We start from the raw sequence: 18,494 nt of genomic DNA on the forward strand, positions 1-18,494 counted from the left end.
GATAATAAAAGAAACTGGAATTATAGTAATTTTACATCACAAAACCACTACCTAACACTTAAAGCCCTGAAAATCAGAATACCAGAACCATTACTGGGAAAGCAGGTAAGATACACTGCTTATGTTTGTTTAATGAAAGGATAAAGCTCTCATCATTATAAAGGTGAGGGTTTTTAATTTAATTGTGGATTTCCTATTCTGCCTTTCCAGAAAGTCAAGCGTTTTCTTCTTCTGCAGCAATTGGACTTTCTCATCTTCTTGTCACTATTTTGTTCACCATTTCATTTTGACTGCATAGAGCTCTTTTATATTGCATCACTTTGCCTGAACCTTTCTCCTTTACAAAGGAATAATAATTGGAACTGAGTTTATTTTTACGGTCAGAGAAAAAACTGGAGGCAAAGATAGGGTATTATTACTGTGAGATCATACTCTTCTTTCTTCTTCCCTTCCCTGGGGTGCTTACTAAGTTGTAAGAGAACCACAGTTTAGGGGAACGGACCTGGTGAACGGTCTCAGTAGTCTCAAAACTAATGATTACAGAAAAGAGAACATGCTTTAGCCATATTACAACCATGTCATTCTGATCATATCTATGTACATTTTTAAAGGTATATAAAGATGAATGGCACTAGTATTCAACAGGAATATGTGGGCAGTGTGGAATCATATATTGATGCTTTTGGTTGAGGCAACGACTAGAAGAGTGCACTTGGTCGTGAAGTACACTTACTTATTTAGTGTTACTTCCTGCCTGATCACTGCATTTGACCAAATACATGACAGAGTGAGAAACTGTATCTTTTAGGATCAAAGTTGGATAAAAGCTTAATTCAAACTTTTGTTACCTTCACAAATCCATTACAATATATGACTTGCAGAAGAAAAAAATTCCTTCTCATCTTAATAGGATCCATGGGGAAATTTTTTTCTGTTCTCAGTGCCAGGAAAAGCTGTGGTGTTTCTTTTTAACTTTTCTCTTTTAATGGAAACCAGGTAATGTAACTAAACTTGCCCACACTTTGGTTTGATTGCTTAGCTGCTCATTGCCAGATTTCCAGCCCAACTATAAAATTGTCTGAATTCTTTTTTATGCATTATTTAGCATTAGTCTTATCCAAAATATGACTCTATTTAGATCATTTATTTTATTTTCACTGTTACCTTAATTAATTTTTTTTCCTGTCTTACAGAGTACATTTGTAAAAAGGCAGTTCAAAATCTCACTTGGAATGAGACAAGGATTAAGTAAATTAATGGAATAAAATACCATGGTATATGTAGTGTAGATAACATTATCTAAATTATATAAAGTGCTAAATATAATGCCTTACATAGATGAGTGCCCCATTAATATTTTCCCCTTCCTTCTTCTCTTGTATTCCCCACTGAGGCCAAAAGGGGAGTCTCATCTCTTTTATTCATTCAGTCATCTCAAAAACAATTATGCAACTTCAATATTATTAAGATTTCTATTACCCTTGGAACTTTGATAATTTGGGCCAAAGACACATTTATAAAACCTGGGTGAACTCATTGGCCTCCTTACAAGCTTGGCCATTATCTTCTTATAGACACTTAATTCCTACCCCAGCACAGTCTTGGTTAAAACACTGGCCTCCATGTTGTGTAGAGGATGTATTAAAGAGTGAAACAGGGAGAATAGGGAGCTGTCTATGAGGCAATAGAAAGAATGTGAGCTTGTATGGATAAGAGAAATATATGAGGCATATGAGAGATGCTCTTTACTAAGACTCCAGTCTTTACAACCTGACTCCTACCTCAGTTCAGGAGGGCTAGGGAATGCTGTTTATTAGGATGGCTGGTTTTAAAGTTTGAAACCATCAACAAATAAGTTCTTGATTTTTTTGTCGTGAGTTCTTTTCCCTTTGTGAATCATAGGAGTTAGTAGGGATTAAGCAGATAATTTTTTTAAATTCACCTCACCTTTACCGATAAAGTTAATATTGAGGAATAGATTTAGTATTAGAACCAACGATTCTACTAGTTCTTCCTACCTTCCAGGTCTGGGCTTTAAAACAGCTCACCTGAGGGTTAATTTGAGAGTATTAGCACAGACACACCCAGCCCTGGTACAAACATCACAGTTGTCCAGTGTGGAGAGAGGGAAGTGAGTGACTGATTCTACCACATATTGTCTTATGTATTAAACACATCTAATTCAGAAATGAAATTTAACCCCCATTCAGGTACTCCATAAGGAGGAGGAATAAGTAAATGGGCAAAAGAATAAGAATATTTAGGCAAGAATCTCACTTTATTAAAATCAGAAGCATGGGAATAGAGAGGGCTGTGTATGGTGACTGTAAGGCATGTATTACAGAAACATCAGAGTTCACGGAGATTAAGAAATCCATCCAAGCCTGAGAGGTTGACTTTTGGGATGGATAATTCAAACTTGGGTTATCTTGTTCCTCAGCTGGGTCAACATACGCTTTAGGCAAGTCGTCCTGGCAGTGAGCAGTATCATCTCTACCACCTGCCCAGAGCTGCTCAGAAGCGACCCACCCTTTTCCTTAGTTGATGACACATAAACCCAATAGAGTATGAGTCTGTTGTTTAATCTACTTACAGCCAGAGTTTAGGAAACCTACAAGCTCCTGACAATTTTACTAACTAGTCTTGAATTAAACTGTCAGGGGCCTGAGCCAGTATTTTTCCCTACACTCTTCATTACGGCATGTTCAAGATAATGAGCTTGTTTACTCACAATAAGTACCTTTGGTTAGTAACTGGTGTTAAGTAGAAGAAAGGCTCTTCATATTCTTCTTTTCCCTTTTACTTGTTGCTGTTGCCCTAAACCAGACTCCCATTACAAAATGCTCTGCACTGGTGCCCCACATCCAGTCCTTCAAATCCCCAGGATATCCTCTCCCCACCAGTGATCTTTCTGAAACCACAGTTGAATTCTCCTTCGTGAAAATGAAAGTTTTCAAGTCCCAGCAAGAACTGTGCCAGTCCTTCTTAGTTTGGTGTGTTTTGTGCCAAACACATGGCCTAGCACATATTGGCACTCAATAAATAATTGTTTAATAAATAAGTGAATGGACATATTATTATCTATTTAAAAAAATCTAAACCTTTAAACCTCTTCGATGTGTGCAGGTACTATCTGTACAAATTCTTAACGAGATACCCAATATTCTTGCTGAGCTGATCCCAACTTACATTCCTTGCATTTGTTCATTCTTTCATTCATGTTCTGCTAGGTTATGCTTCATGTGCAGGGATATGACAGTAAACAAAACAGATACATTTTCTGCCCTTGAAGAGCTCATATTCTTATGAAGGACAGACAAGAAAAAAATAATAAAAATATGCCTAGGAGGCAATGCATGAAGATAAACAGAACTGAGTAAGGAGAATATTGCTGATCACGTAAGGCCTCTCAAATAAGCAGGCATCTGAGAAAAGACATCAAGGAAATAAAGATGTAAATCATGTAAATATCACAGGGGAAAGTGTTCCAGGCAACAATTCTGAGGAGGGTGTATGCTTCACCCAAGATTATGCTGGACCTTCTGTGTCACTGTAAATATTTTGGCTTTTACTCTGGGTGAAATGAAGAATGAGTGGAGAGTTTTGTTCAGAGGACAGACGCAATCTCGCCTGTTTTATGGGATTACTTTGGCTGGCTGCTGGGTTGAGAAATCATATAGGTCAGAAAAGGGTGACAGGTTGGGAGATATTTTTAAGAATTTATCTTAAAAAAATTCTTAAAATTTGACAAGGGAAAAAAGATGTTTATATAAGATTATACATCATGTTTATTGTTTTACTGTTTATTACAGCCAAAATTAGAAAAATAAAACTAAATATCCAGCAATAGAGAAATGCATTCAAATCAATACAAACCAGTCGGTAAAAATCAGGTGAAAATTTTGGTGTCGAAAAACAGAAATATTGTGACTTGATGTAACTAAATAAGATAAATTATAAAGAAGGATATAAACATGATCCTAGAGAAAAAAGCAATGGAAAAGTCTGTTTATTAAATTGTTGGAGTAGTTTTGCTCTGGCAAAATAAAATTGAAGGAGATTTTCCCTTAAGGTAAAAAAATTCTTCCGTATAATTTGTTTCATTGTATTTATTTAATTATAATACCTAGTGTATCTCATGCCTTTGGCTAAGTACTTGTGGTGATGCAAAGATGGATTAGATGTGTTCTCCATTCTCAGGGAGCTTGGAGATGAATGATTTTCTTACTATAAATGCCTTACCAACAAATGAAATGCAATGAGTCAAAATCGGATTATGTCACCCTCCTCTACTTAGAATTTCCTCACTGTCAATATTGCCCCCAAATATTGTTCTTAGAGATTACCATACCCTTTGATATTTCCTCAATATCAATTAATCAATAAATCTTATTTATACCTCCTTTACAGCCCTTCAAAACTGACTTCTTCCATCTATATTCAGGTTAAATTTATTCTTCATTCCAGCACCCAAACCTTTAGTATAATTATTTCAATTTCATTATCTTCTGTAATCATGTTCAAGTAGAGTTCAATAGTCAGTGATTTCCACTTCCTTTTGTTCAAAATGCACTGATGTTTGTGAATGTCATGTCTACAAAGTCATCAATGACACACTTTTATTCATTTTGCATCAATAAATATTTGTTGCCTGAATCTTCTAGTGACTGAATAAGAAGAGGTCCTGCAGTCATTTGCCTTATGCTTTCAGACTCTATCTACACCTCCAGATTTTGACTCTCACACTTCTGACAGACATGATGAATACGTTAAACTCAATTGTTTTGCCTACTCTACAGCCACAGTTATGCTGCATTTGAAGCTTAAGACTGTAATTGTTTTTGGTCCCCAGTCTCATTACCTTCTTACCCTTCTCAACCTCCAAATGTACGCACCATCTGTCAACTCCTAAGTACTTTCCAACAGAATCCAAAGCAGCATCCCAATATTCTCTTTCATCAGTCTCAGCAATTACATTTGTCACTTTGGGAGACTGCAATAATTTTAAGTCATATACAATCATTGTGAATTTAACAAGTAGATCAGGGAGCCAAGGGCTACTAGTTTTGCCCCTTACCTAGTTTGTATTATTCTCTTGCAAAATTCAATTTAGTCTGTTTTATTTCCACACACTTAAAATGAAATCTTCTTCATAACCTGTTTTTCTTGCTATGCTTCTTAGCTTGCTTCAGATGCATGTCTGATGTGAGCCAAGGCATCAGCTGCTTTTCAGAAATTAAATCATTAGTCCTATTGTTTTATTTTCATCTCATGTTTTTATCTAATTACATATTTGCAAAGTTAATTTCACTTTATTAATGTATTCAATATAGTCTGTGCAAATGATGTGAAATTTTCATATCTCCAGCCAATCCTCTCCTCATCCTTTCTTAAATCCTGAGGATGAGAGTAGAGGAGTGGAAATTCCCATCTTTGCCCTCCGGGCTCAACTCGTTTCCTCACTGGGCTATCGAACAGATTCACTGGGGATCTTCTTATTTTCCCTTGCTTCTCCTCCTAGAAATCAGGGGTATAATTCATCCAGGCTTGGTGCTTTGTCAACTTTTAATAGCTCTAATTGCCTAATTATCTGCTCAGGTGCAATTATGAAACCTCCATACTGAGCTTGTTTTCAGGGATATGCACACTGTTACATTGCTTGAATATACAGCAGTCTGATTCTTAAACAAGGCACAGAAAGCTTATCTGTGATGATACCTATTGGATAACACATTGTTCCTTGCTTTTGAGAAGTGTGTGTCTCATCATAGTGAGTAAATGGTAGAATTGATCAATCAAAAATTTTATCACAGATTAGCCTCTATGGAAATTTCTAAGGAAATTTGAGAATTTCCATCTTTATTTTGATTCTACAGACTTACTTGAACTTTGGCAATGTTCCACTAACTTTCTCACAACATTCTGTGAATAACCCATCTATGAATAAAGTGGTGTGAATAACCTTGTCCACATTTGAAAAAGGAATAAAAGTAGACTCTTCAAATACATTCTTTAACAAACAGGTTTTAGCACTTTGTATTCAAATGGACAGTGACTGAATTTTTCCCTTTGATTTCTATTGAACTTTCATTTAAACCTATTTTCAAATTCCACTAAGCTGATTGCTACAAAAGCACTAGCTTATCAAAAATTATTGTTGATAGCATTATTTCTCAGGGTCACATAGCTACAGGCTACGTAAAACTTGCCTCCTGATTAGAGATATGGAAATAAAGTTCTCATTTTCCCCCTAAAATGTAATTGACTAGAATGAAGTGTTCGATTTCATACCTGTTACAATGATTCATTTGGTCTGGGTCTTCTTGATTACAAGGTAATTTTCAGTTTGGGTGCCATTCTTTGAATAATTACACCCACTTATAATATTGTATCATACTTAATTAAATTAAATACTCTAGAAGTATAGTTTCCTAACTCTTCTTTAAACACATTTTGACTTACCCACAAGCCCAGTACCTTTTTACACATACTGCATCTATTTAACAAATACATTCTGGATAAATGTATGATAGGAAGTGGAAAAACAGGAGGCGAGAAAGGAATATATTTATTTTCACTGAAAGTGTAGTTCATAACGGATTGTAGGGGTTGATGTTAATGTGAAAATGCAGCCCCCTTCTTAAATTTTGTAATAGCTTATTTTTTCAAAGTGCTTTACAGCTACTAATCATTTCAATCCAATTTTATAACATGTACCTTTGCAACTACCAAATACATGAAAGCAGAATCAGAGAGGGAGCTATTGCTGGACCCAGGCTAATGTGCCACTACCTACTTGATGGCATAGAATTCTGACTGTGTAGCTAGGGTAGCTCCACAGCATAATCAGGGCTTCCTTGATGGTTATATTAGTTTTCTCTTGCTGCATAACAAATTTATCACAACCTCAGCAGTTAAAATAGCACCCAGTTTTTTATCTCACTGTTTGTTTGGCTCAGGAGTCTGAGTTTGGGTTTAGCTGGGCTCTCTGCTCAGGGTCTCCCAAGGTTGCAATAAAGATACCATCCTTTCTGAAGTATGGAGCCCTCATTTGCGTTCACATAGTTTTGGGCAGAATTGAGTTCCTTGTGGCTCTAGGACTGAGGCTCTTTAGCTCCTATAGGCTGTCCATTGTGCTCTCCTACGTGGCTTTCTCCATAAGTAGTTCACATCATAGCTATTTGCTTCTTTAAGGCTAGAAGGAAAACATCTCTGCTGCTTTGAGTCTCTCCCTTCAGAGAAGGTCTGGATCCATTTTTTGTGTGTGTGGTACGCGGGCCTCTCATTGTTGTGGCCTCTCCCATTGCGGAGCCCAGACTCCGGACGCGCAGGCCCAGCAGCCATGGCTCACGGGCCCAGCCGCTCCGCGGCATGTGGGATCTTCCCGGACCGGGGCACGAACCCGTGTCCCCTGCATCGGCAGGTGGACTCTCAACCACTGCGCCACCAGGGAAGCCCTGGATCCTTTTTTAAAGGACTCATCTGATTAGACTAGGCTGATCCAGGATAATCTCCCTTTTGATTCGCTCAAAGTCAACATATTAGCGAATTTAATTACATCTGCAAAATCCCTTCACCTTTGCCATATTCTATTGTTTAGAAGAAAGTCACAGATTCTATCTGCATTCAAAGAAAAGGGATTGTACAGAGGTGTGGATAACGGGATAGAAATCACAGGGACCATCTTAGAATTCTGCCTACCACAGTGGGATTAGAACTGAACCAATTCTCTGTTCACCTTGATTTCTGATCATTACTCCTCATAATTTTCTACTCAGTGCATTCAAAGCTATTAAGTTGTTGAAACTTTCTATAAGCAAGTTGTGATGCGTACTCTAGGGATACAAAAATGAGAAGATCCCAATTCACACTTTAAAAGGAATCTGTTTAGTAAAGAAGAGAGAGAGCAAACACCATCCTTCAAAATGTAATATAACTCAAACTGTGCTCCATTATCAAGGCTCAAAAATAGTATTGTAAAAATTATGAGGAGAGAGGTGATATCAGATTGAACAATGTGTGGATCACTTCATAAATTACATGTAACCATTGGCATATAGATAGTTGCTACCTTAAGTTTCCATAACTAAACAGAACAGGAGACAAAGCATGGACTTAAAAAGATCCATCTTTAGTGACTAGATAATATAAGGAGGAAGATTTTAGTTTATTAGCCACTTTATCTGAATAAGAAAGAACTGCCAATCAGAGATGTCTGTAAATGGAAATGCACATACTGAGGAGCAATAAATTTGATTTCTTGAAATTAGTCATAGGACTGAATCCCCACTTCTCAGTAATGATAAACACAAAGATTTCTTAATGAGATTATGTTTTAATTTGCTATACATAGAATTCTTTCCCACACATTTTGTGAATTTGATATTGTAGGGAAAAAAATCTGTTCTAATCGTTTTTACTATTCTGTACATTTTAATTATATTTTTATTTTATTCTAATACTCCTTTAAATTTAAAAGACTGATTCTATTTTTCTATCTAGGAAAATGGATCTATAAACACTCAAAGTGTGTGCATTTTGAACAACCACAGTAACCAAGATATGAAATTATGGAGAGGGAAAAGGTTTTTAAAATAACCTATGAAGACACTGTAGTCTTTCAGATCAGATTATTTTTCTTACCTTTTTCTACAACATCTTGGAAAATTTTCAGTTTAATAGATACATATTTTATTTTAAATAAATTAAAATAAAGTTAAAGGATAATTTTAGAAAAGCGTAAATATTTCTAACTATAAGAATTAGAAGTTGTACATAAATAATTATCTAATATAAGCAGTTAGCCTATTTAGAAAGTATTCTACCTTGTCATTGCTGGTGCCTCCTTGACTCACAAAACTCTTCCTATCTGAAAAATGATTGTCCATAACTACTCTTCATTTTAGGTCATGATATGAGGGGAAATACTGCATAGAGTGGGATCTTACAGCTGTCCCCTCAAGCATTTATGAGTTATACATTTACTAAATATGGAACAGAACTCTTAGCACCCCTTGCTTTAATTTATTTTTTTCAATGTCATGCTGCTTGTAATTTTGAATAACTGCTTTTACCTGCTGCGAGGAACAGTAACCACTGAACATTGCGTTTTTGCTCAAATCCTATTTGTTGTTATGGAAACAGCATCTCTATTAAGCTTCCTGCTGCACAACGGCTGTAGAACATGTTACTTAAAATGTTCATCAGCAAAGAAAGGGGGGAAAGTAAATTCAAACAATACGTGACTATTTCTGTTATATGACATGAAGATGTTTGAAATATAAAATGTAAATAATGATGACTGGACAACTTCATTATACCAAATCAATGCACTGAATACGACAGGGACTACTGTGTAGGTATGCAGATTAAAAGGGAAAAGCATAATGGGTTATTCAATTTTATAGAGTTCAAAATGGTTTTGAGTTTATAGAATAAGAGGTTTTTCGATTTGATGGTTTCATGAGAGATGAAACACGGAGTTCACCTAGGTAGAAAGCTGGATTAGATTGTCTGTTATTCTATAGAATGCTCTTCCCACACAAAATGCACTTGTATTTAAGCAACACAATTACATGGCATTCATCTGTTTCAAAATATGACAATGGATTTGTCTTAATTTATTTATATAATTACACATCTCAGATGCTTATATACATTTGTGTTTATAACCCAATGGACTTTCTTGGCTACACTTCAGTATTTCAGCACTGTATAATATTTAAATGAGAAGGAGAAACATAAAATAAGAGCCCGATTCCTATGACGCAAAACTTTTATCCTTCCATCCCCTGTTCCTGTGGACTAATTCTAAGAATGAAACATGGTTACACACATAATTGAGTGTCAATGTCATGTCTAACAGAGGGAGCACACAAAGCTCTTTGGGGTAAAGTCTTAAGTTTTGTAACAACATGCATGTAATGGAAGCCACCAATCCTTTGCCATTTATAATTTCTGCGGTAGACAATGTGCCATATCTTTTACAGACATCATATAGTCTCTTATAAACATAGTGAGATTGGTAATCTGGAAGTTGTCCCTATTTTACAGATGAAGAAACAAATGCCTGAACAGAAACAACTTTCTCAAAGTCACCAGCTGAGGAGTGACAGAGCTGAGTTTTTTTCCTAAGATCTCTGTTTCTCTAAATACCATTTTCTAAGAACATTTAAGGCAACATTTCTATATGAGAGACACTCAGTTATCTAAACCTAACTATTTTTGTGGGGGAGGTGGAGGGAACTAGATTTTTCAGAAAATGGCTTCAGTTGCATTTGTCATGTGTATAAAGTTGTGTCTGCACATACAAACGGAAAAGAAATAGCCTGACCCACTCATTTACTTAATTGTAACTACGAAGAGATTTTGAAATATTGAACAAAATTAAAGTGAATTTTGGCTCTACCTTTTTTATTTAAATAACTATTTTTTCCTAGGTTGGTGTGCAAATGTTTGCATGCATGTCTCTATAGATGTGTATATATGTATGTGTGAATAAGATTGTTTAAGGCAGCAACTAGGATCAGAAATAATTTTAAAAAGCAAAAACAAGGAAAACTTGTATTTCTAAATATCACAGAGAACTTGTGTGTGTGTGTGTGTGTGTGTGTGTGTGTGTGTGTATATATATATATATATATATATATATATACACACACACACACATTCCTGATATGAACAGCACCTATCAACTGGAATACTAAGTATTATGGGATATGTCATACGATATTGAATATAACCTATAAAAGCTTGATGGAACTTTTTGTTACCTACCCTTTAAAATATTTTATAAGGTGTTTCAGGTTTTTAAAAGGTAAAACAATTATATAATTGCATAGTATTTTTAAATAGAGCAATTTCAATTATGCCATTCTTATAATTAATTAGTAAATTGTTATTATTAAGCCTACTGAATATACCTGGACTTTACCAAAAAATCACCTTGTTTGCAGTGACAGTCTTTGGTCGCATAGAAATTATGGCCATCTTTTCACATGAAAAAAATACAAATTTCTCAGAAATAGTTCCTAAAACTGTAATTTTTATGATCATTGGAAAGTGATTCTAAATGATACCTAAAACAAAAGCTCCCTGCTGAGTAAATATGCTGAAACTATACCCCAAACTATACTTGAGTATATTCTGATTTCTTATACACCGATAACATTTGTACAAGGAACAGACGGCAAATCAGTGCTAAATGGAAGGAGTATAAAAATGGGGAAGGAAAACTGTGTTCTTACTGTTCATAGTTGCCTCTCATAGAATTTACACTTAGAAAACTTGTCAAAATATGATTTATTTTTATTTAAAAAGCAATGGCAATAACAACAGGAGGTGAAGTGAACACTTGTGATGTACCTTCCACCCCTCACCCCCCCAACCAGATTCCTCTTGAGGGCTGAAGGACTTATTTATCCAGCTCCTGAGAATTCTGTTGGATGACCAGCCTGCAACACCTTATCCTAGGCAAGAAAGAGTTGCCTAATCTAAGGTCATGACCCTTTCCCAGGACACTCTGTGTGTAATAACTAGTCAGTGCAGGAGTATAGAGGCACAGCCCTCTTGCTGCAATGCGGGACAACCCTGAAGGCCATCCCAGCTTCAGAGCCCCTTGTGGAGTTAGTTGAGGTCATGGTTGAAACTGCATCAGAGCCCAACTTCTACAGAATCTATTTCCTCAGACATCTAACTTGCAACAAGAACTAACGTTTATTAAGCCCATAATATATACTAGTTGTTTTTTTAAGTTTTTACCTGTATTAATTCATATCTTCTTCTCCACACAATTAACATCTGATTTTTGAGATGAGAAAATTAAAGCACAGAGAAATTAAATAACTGGCCTGAGAAGTTGCAGCTGCAAAAATGTAGATTGGGTATCTGAAAGTCTGATTTCAGAATGTACGTTCTTATACACCAGGCTATACCAAATAAACTATTTGTGAGTTTATTACACTCCACATATTTCACTTTCATTTGCATTCTTTCAATATATAGTGCTGAATTATAAGTGGTGAAAGATGGCTACATAGCAAGTATAGTTTATGAAACAAAGTAAATATTAAATACATTAAGGAAAATATTTAATATTGTGTCTTAAAAATGGATAATCATACTGTAGGTCCACATTTAAACAAATATAACACTTTCAATATAGTCAAGTACTAATGTGGCTAGCAAAATTGGATGGAGGTCACACATCAATGTAGAATCCTTGAGGAAATCTTCACAGAATAGAATAGAATTGATAACATCTTTGAAGGATTAGTAGGATTCAAGTAGAGAGTAGAGAAGCAGGAGGTGTTTTTGATGTGGGAAACAGTGTTGGCAAGTAGAATCCAATCTGCACGGATTTGGATTTTATACAAGATGCTGCCTTTCATTGTTAGATATAGGAGGAGAGTAAACACACACAAACACACATGTACACACACACGTATGCAAACATATGCACCACATACAAGGAAAGACGTGTAACTGAGTAGGGAGAAGGTGCATTAAATTGCACATTATCATCTACATGAAGAATATGTGTGACCAAATATGCTAAAGTACGTTAGAGCAATGATGAGATTGTTGCGTAAAGAAAGAGCCTAGATATAGTTAATATTTATAAATGCCTTGCTATACTTTTCTGATTTTCTATAATGAATTGTGTAGCCAGCAAATATGAGGGAAAACACATCTCCTTAAGCCTTCTTTATTGTTTAGTTTATGTAATAGTTTGAACACTTAATATTAGCTTTCTGTTTGTATATATTAATGTGATAACAATCTTAGAAATATTCTTTTTTCTGTCATATATTTTATATATGATACATCTATTTATGTAATTTCATCATCAGTACATGCTTTATTAATTTATAAATTTCAGTGTCACACAGAAACGTGTCTGGTTTTAAACAATTTTAAAACTAAAGTTTCAAAATGAGGACTCATCAGAATAAGCTAGAAAAACATGTCTTAATTGTTTTCCCAGATTAATACTCTCTTGTTATAATTAATACAGGCTAAAAAAGATTAGGAAGTCTATATTATATAAATATTTATTCATCTCCAATATACCAATGTGCATGGGGGTATGGAATGCGACATTCCCTACTAGTTTGAACACAGGAATTTTAATCATTGGGTTTTTTAATGGATTAGCGTTCTGTGGAATACAATTTGGGACACCCAGTTTTAATTCATATTTGATTATCTGTTGTGCTTGTTAAAAATATATAAATATTTTGTTGTATGTGCTTTGGAAGAGGAGTGGTTTGATAAGCAAAATTCTGCTTTGTTCATCATTTCACTTGGCTAGATGTTTACATATACCACCACACACACACACACACACACACACACACACACACACACACACACAAGGGGTTATGGTTTAGCTTGGAATCAGTAACAATTTGTTCAATTTTATTAATTGATTTATAGTTTTTATTGGTTCTAGTCTTTGCTTTTACTGAGTTGCAATTATTAGCACATAAGATTTTACATGGAGAAAATCAAATAACATCCTCTTCCTCCTTGCTGCTGAAGCAAAGATTTAACAGCTTCCGAATGTAAATCAAGCCACACCAACATCTAAAATGCAGTCTTCCCATTCCTGATCCAAGCTGCTCATACAAGTTTTTACAGGTCTCACCCCCACTTCCTGGAACTTGTTACAAATGCTCCATCTTTGGCATTGCCTCACTAACACGTACTTGGATCAGAGTGGAGGGGAGCCTAAGACTCTGTATTTTAATCATCTATCCAAAGAAGTTATGCTCACTGAAGTTTTAGAATAGGGACTTGAGCCAATTTAAGTATTGTGGGAGGAAACAAATGCAGTGAAAAAGCTAGTTTGGGTGTATGGATGGGATGGGACAGGAAGAACAGTTGTTTCTCCTGGGTTGTTTCCAAATTGGTGGCATTTTTAGACAATGAGAGAGATAAAGTATGTAGTGAGAGGGAGGTGCCCTTTTTTATGCTTTCTGTACAGCCTCCATCTGACTTCATGTTCTGCGTGGCTGCCGGTCGCAAAGTAGAACACCTCAGTTGATGCTATGACAGAGGCGTGTGACTTGAAAGAGCAGTTCATTAGTTCTCACATCATAATAATGATAGAGGTTTTCAGATATTATTATTACTTTATTTCTCCCTTATCTTTTTCTGCCTCATTGTTTCACCTCTGTTTTGCTTTGTAGTAACTTCTCAAATACATTCATGTAGGGGGCGGGGGGAAGGGAGATAAAAGGAGATACATTTAATAAACAGAATTTAATCCAAACGCATGCCTTCACGTCCCATGCACACTTCTAAACTTCACTTACATGTATTTAATTTGTGGTTAAGGACATAGTCCTGTATTTATAAACAAATACAAGGATCTTTTGCTCTATTTCCATAGACGATATAAATTAATTGGATTAAATTAATTAATTTAATAAGCCCTATTGTTCTGAGCAAAGCCTGAGATCTTCTATTCAAATCATCTATAGTGGCCTCAAACCTACCCTTCGAAATGAACCTTTTTTCTTTTTGAAGCCTGGATGCCAGCCATGGATGCAATATAAGTTAATGCCAAGAGAGATCGTTTAAGTGCGGTTATTAAGGAGACTATGATTGATGGAGTTTGTAGCTGGTAATGTGATTCCCCTTTGGCTGCTCAGTGAACATCGGCAACAGATCAATATCTCATCTGCATGAGATTACAGCCACTTTTGACAAGCAGTGAAAAGAGAATTAAAAAAAAACCATATTTGGCCAAAAATCATGATGGCTATTCCAGTTTAAAAGGTAATGCAAATAAATAACTCCTTTCTTAGAGAAAAATGATCTGATAGGAATTTTTTTGTTGTTGTATTTTGTTCAGCATTGATCAGACTGATTTCTTTTTACCCCTCTCGTTCAATTTTTCTATTTTAAACAAGATAGATTTTTAACATGAGCATATAGAAAACTGACTCTGTCTACACACTAAAAGAAATCACAGTGGGTTTGACAAAAACTTTAAAGTTTTTTTCCATCTAGGATGATCCCAAGTGTTTAAATAATTTAGAAAGCTTGAAGGACTATCAAGAGTGTAGATATTCACTTTTAACTGTTTCTCTTGCATTTACTGGTTGAATTATGCTATGAATTTAAACCTGAATGATTCTGTTTTCTCCCTCGGTGGTCTCTACTCTGCTCTTAGTCTATGAACCCTCTAATCCAGCACCAGCACACCTCATTCCATCATGAAGTTAGGTTCTCTGGTGACTTGTCTACTCCTTCACCCTGCTCTGGACCTTTCCTGAATTGCTGGAGAGCAAGATCTTAACATTTATTCCTACATAGCCTATGTCAAACTGCTTTTAACGTACAGAGTACTGTCGTGTTCCAACTAAATACTCCCCTTCAACAGTAGTGTCCTTCCACTGCTTCTAAAGTGGACCTGAAGGATAACCAAGGGAGCGTGTGTACTACCAGGCTCTTTGACAAAAGGAAGTTTAAGTGCAACCACATAAAGAATTGAAAGCTCTGAGGAGTGTGCCACCAAGCCCTTGAACTAAGGAGGATTTGTATACGTACAGTGATTTAAAGTCTTTTATTAAAAATAAGTTAAGATTTTTATTTAGATTAGATTTTAAGTAATGCATCACAAACTAATTTTCAAAGGTGGTAAATTATTCCTCTCCATGAAAATTTCATTGAATCATCTTTCTGTGCTGTAGTATCTTCTGCCCTGGCTCAAGTTTTTATTCAGTTTTATTCAATTCTGCAAGCTATTTATTTTGATGTAATAAGCTCCTAAAGTCCTGGAAAAACAAGTAGAATTGAAAAGAAGAGATTATAAAGGTGTAAAACTTAATAGAAATAAAATTCAAAGCAAGATCAGAAAATCCGATTTACTTATTAATATGGAATAATTTTCAAACTGAGTTTTAAAATATCATAATGATGTTCTAAGTTAGATTCACATTCAAACAATATGAACGTTTAAATTTTCTTTGAAAATTGATTTTATATATATGCAGATATTCATACTAATATCTGTGGGCATATGGAGATATAGATAAATATATAGATACATAGATAGATTCGTATTCCTTTCAAAAGATTCAGTAACCCAGCAGTAAACAGGTCTTGTAAATTGTACTGTGTCCTCTGGAAATCTAACTCAGACTGAGATTTGCAAATTGAGATTTAGGATTGCTTATTAATATGCCTGTCCTTGAATGTTAATGGCATGCGTGCAAAGATGCCTTGCTGAGGAAAAAACATCAAACAATGGAACCTGCCCTTTGAGGCTGACCAGCTAGTTTTGACAGGCTTTAACAAAAACAGTTCAAAATTAATCATATCTTTCTGTGTATGGCTGTTAAGGTTTTAGTTATTCTTTTTCTTCTTTTATTGTAATGGAATGGGGAGGGGGATCATAGTGTAATGGGGTCCACATGTATTTTGCAAATTCTCTGAGGAGTAAAATCATTTGTAACCTATAAGGCATTCATCTAAAGCAAGTGAAAATGAGCCACACTTGTCAAGAATTAGAGAACTGAATGTTCCTTTAAAATCACTCTTTCTTAAGCATAGGAGTTTTGCTTTTAAGAATTTACTTCTCGTCTCACTTCTGAGGATCCTGTACCACTTCCTCGTTTAGACTCAGAAACCTAATGAGCAATTCTATTGATAGGGCTTCTTTAACTCTGATTTTTTGAGTTTATATTCTTTTATATTTGACCTAATCCTCTGAGCGGACCCTGTAGTTTTAAATACATTTCCCGTGGGAAATTAAACACCTATCGATTTTAATTCTTTTCTTTAGGAAAATGACTTCTAAGAAAAATTTATCCTCTCTAATGTGGAAAAAGAAAAGAACAAAAAGTATTGAAACAGTTTTTGGCTCACATAACAGCACTTGTTTTTAGACTGACTGTAATATGTGTCAAAAGTCAAATTCTGTAGTTAGTGTCATATATATATTTTTTGCTATTGTTGCTGTTGTTTCTTCATTTACACTGAATTCTACTAAAACCAAATTGAAGCTGTTTGATATATTATGGTTCCAATGGCAAATATTGAATATTATGATAATTCCTTTCTAAACTAAACTTTGAAATAACATTTATTTCTGTTCTCTAAGAGTCACTGCCATGTTAATTAGTAATTGTACGATACCCATTTTCTCCATAAATCTTGCAGTAAGCTTTGAGCAAAAAGCTATGCAAGTCTGACATCAGAATGCTTATATTCTGTCAATACCACTTCACCAATTCTGAAAGAAGTGTTTTTAGTAAGAATATTTGAGAACAGTTGAAACTTTTAAAGAACTGACTGCAAAACATGCATTACCTCTGCTTTTGTATGATAATATTACCCATCCTCTCTTATCTGTTACCTGTCCCTATTATGCTGGTTCACCTTAAATTATAATACTAAGCTAAAAAAATTTAAACATCTGCTTTCAGATAGGAAATTTATTCTGTCCTACAACATACTTTCCCATGACAACTACACAGCCAGACAAGCTAAACAAGATAAATAATTTTAACCTAAGAGTTTCCCCTGCCAACTGAGACAATGTTAAAAGAAGCCCCCCTTCCTGAGTATCTCACCCTCTCCCAGGATGCGCTGGACTTAGTAGCTGTGAACGACCCAAACTTATAGGTCAGTAGTTGGCTTTGAGGCTCTACATCAGTGCTTCTCAAATCATCTCTAGTGAAGGAACACTTTTTTCCCCTCATCTCAGAAACCAATATTCTTGTAAGATATAACAAAACTGAATTACTAGAAAAATGTTCCTGCATTTGGATGTCACAGAAACATCAAATTGATGTAAAGGTTTCTAAATGCTATGAAAGTCATTCCTTTACGGAGGCTGGTATCTGTTAAGAGTGTTTGAGCCCTTTCATCATTGTGTAAAGAGTGTACCCACTGGCAGGCTATTGAGGGCCCCGACTATTGTTTGGGGAAGTGTGGAAAGATGTGTTTCCAGAGTTCTCTTTTTATTACACCAATGAGTGGAGAAATAGCAAGTGATTCCTCTTTAGCAGATACAGGGACCAGAAAAGATTATTGCTCCTTTTGTGTTTAGTTCTCATTTCCTTAGGAGGTATAATAAAACAAAGACAATAATGATGATGATGATGACAGAAGAAGAAGGCAAAGGGGGAAGAAGAAGAGGAAGAGGAGGAGATAGTGGCTGCCAGTGCTGGATACACTTCTATTGATTCTACTCCTGTCCTGCAACTTTAGGAGGATTACTGCAGGGCTAATTACAGTGGCAACGGCACTTTACTTCTTTTGCACCGAGAAGTCTGCTTTCTCATTTGTCCTGTAGAAACCCTTAAAAACCCAAATGGAGACAACTAGAGCAAATATTGAGACAGCAATCCGTTAGTAGTTTTCACAGCACTGACTCCAAGAATTTAAGACACATGAGAATCCTGGCAAAGCTCTTTGGCCAGTCTTTCATAAAAATCGGCTTTAGGGCACACTTATTACTCTGCACCATTTCTTTTTTC

The sequence above is a fragment of the Stenella coeruleoalba genome (assembly GCF_951394435.1).
Source record: "Stenella coeruleoalba genome assembly, chromosome: 3".
In the NCBI taxonomy this organism is placed as follows: Eukaryota; Metazoa; Chordata; class Mammalia; order Artiodactyla; family Delphinidae; genus Stenella; species Stenella coeruleoalba.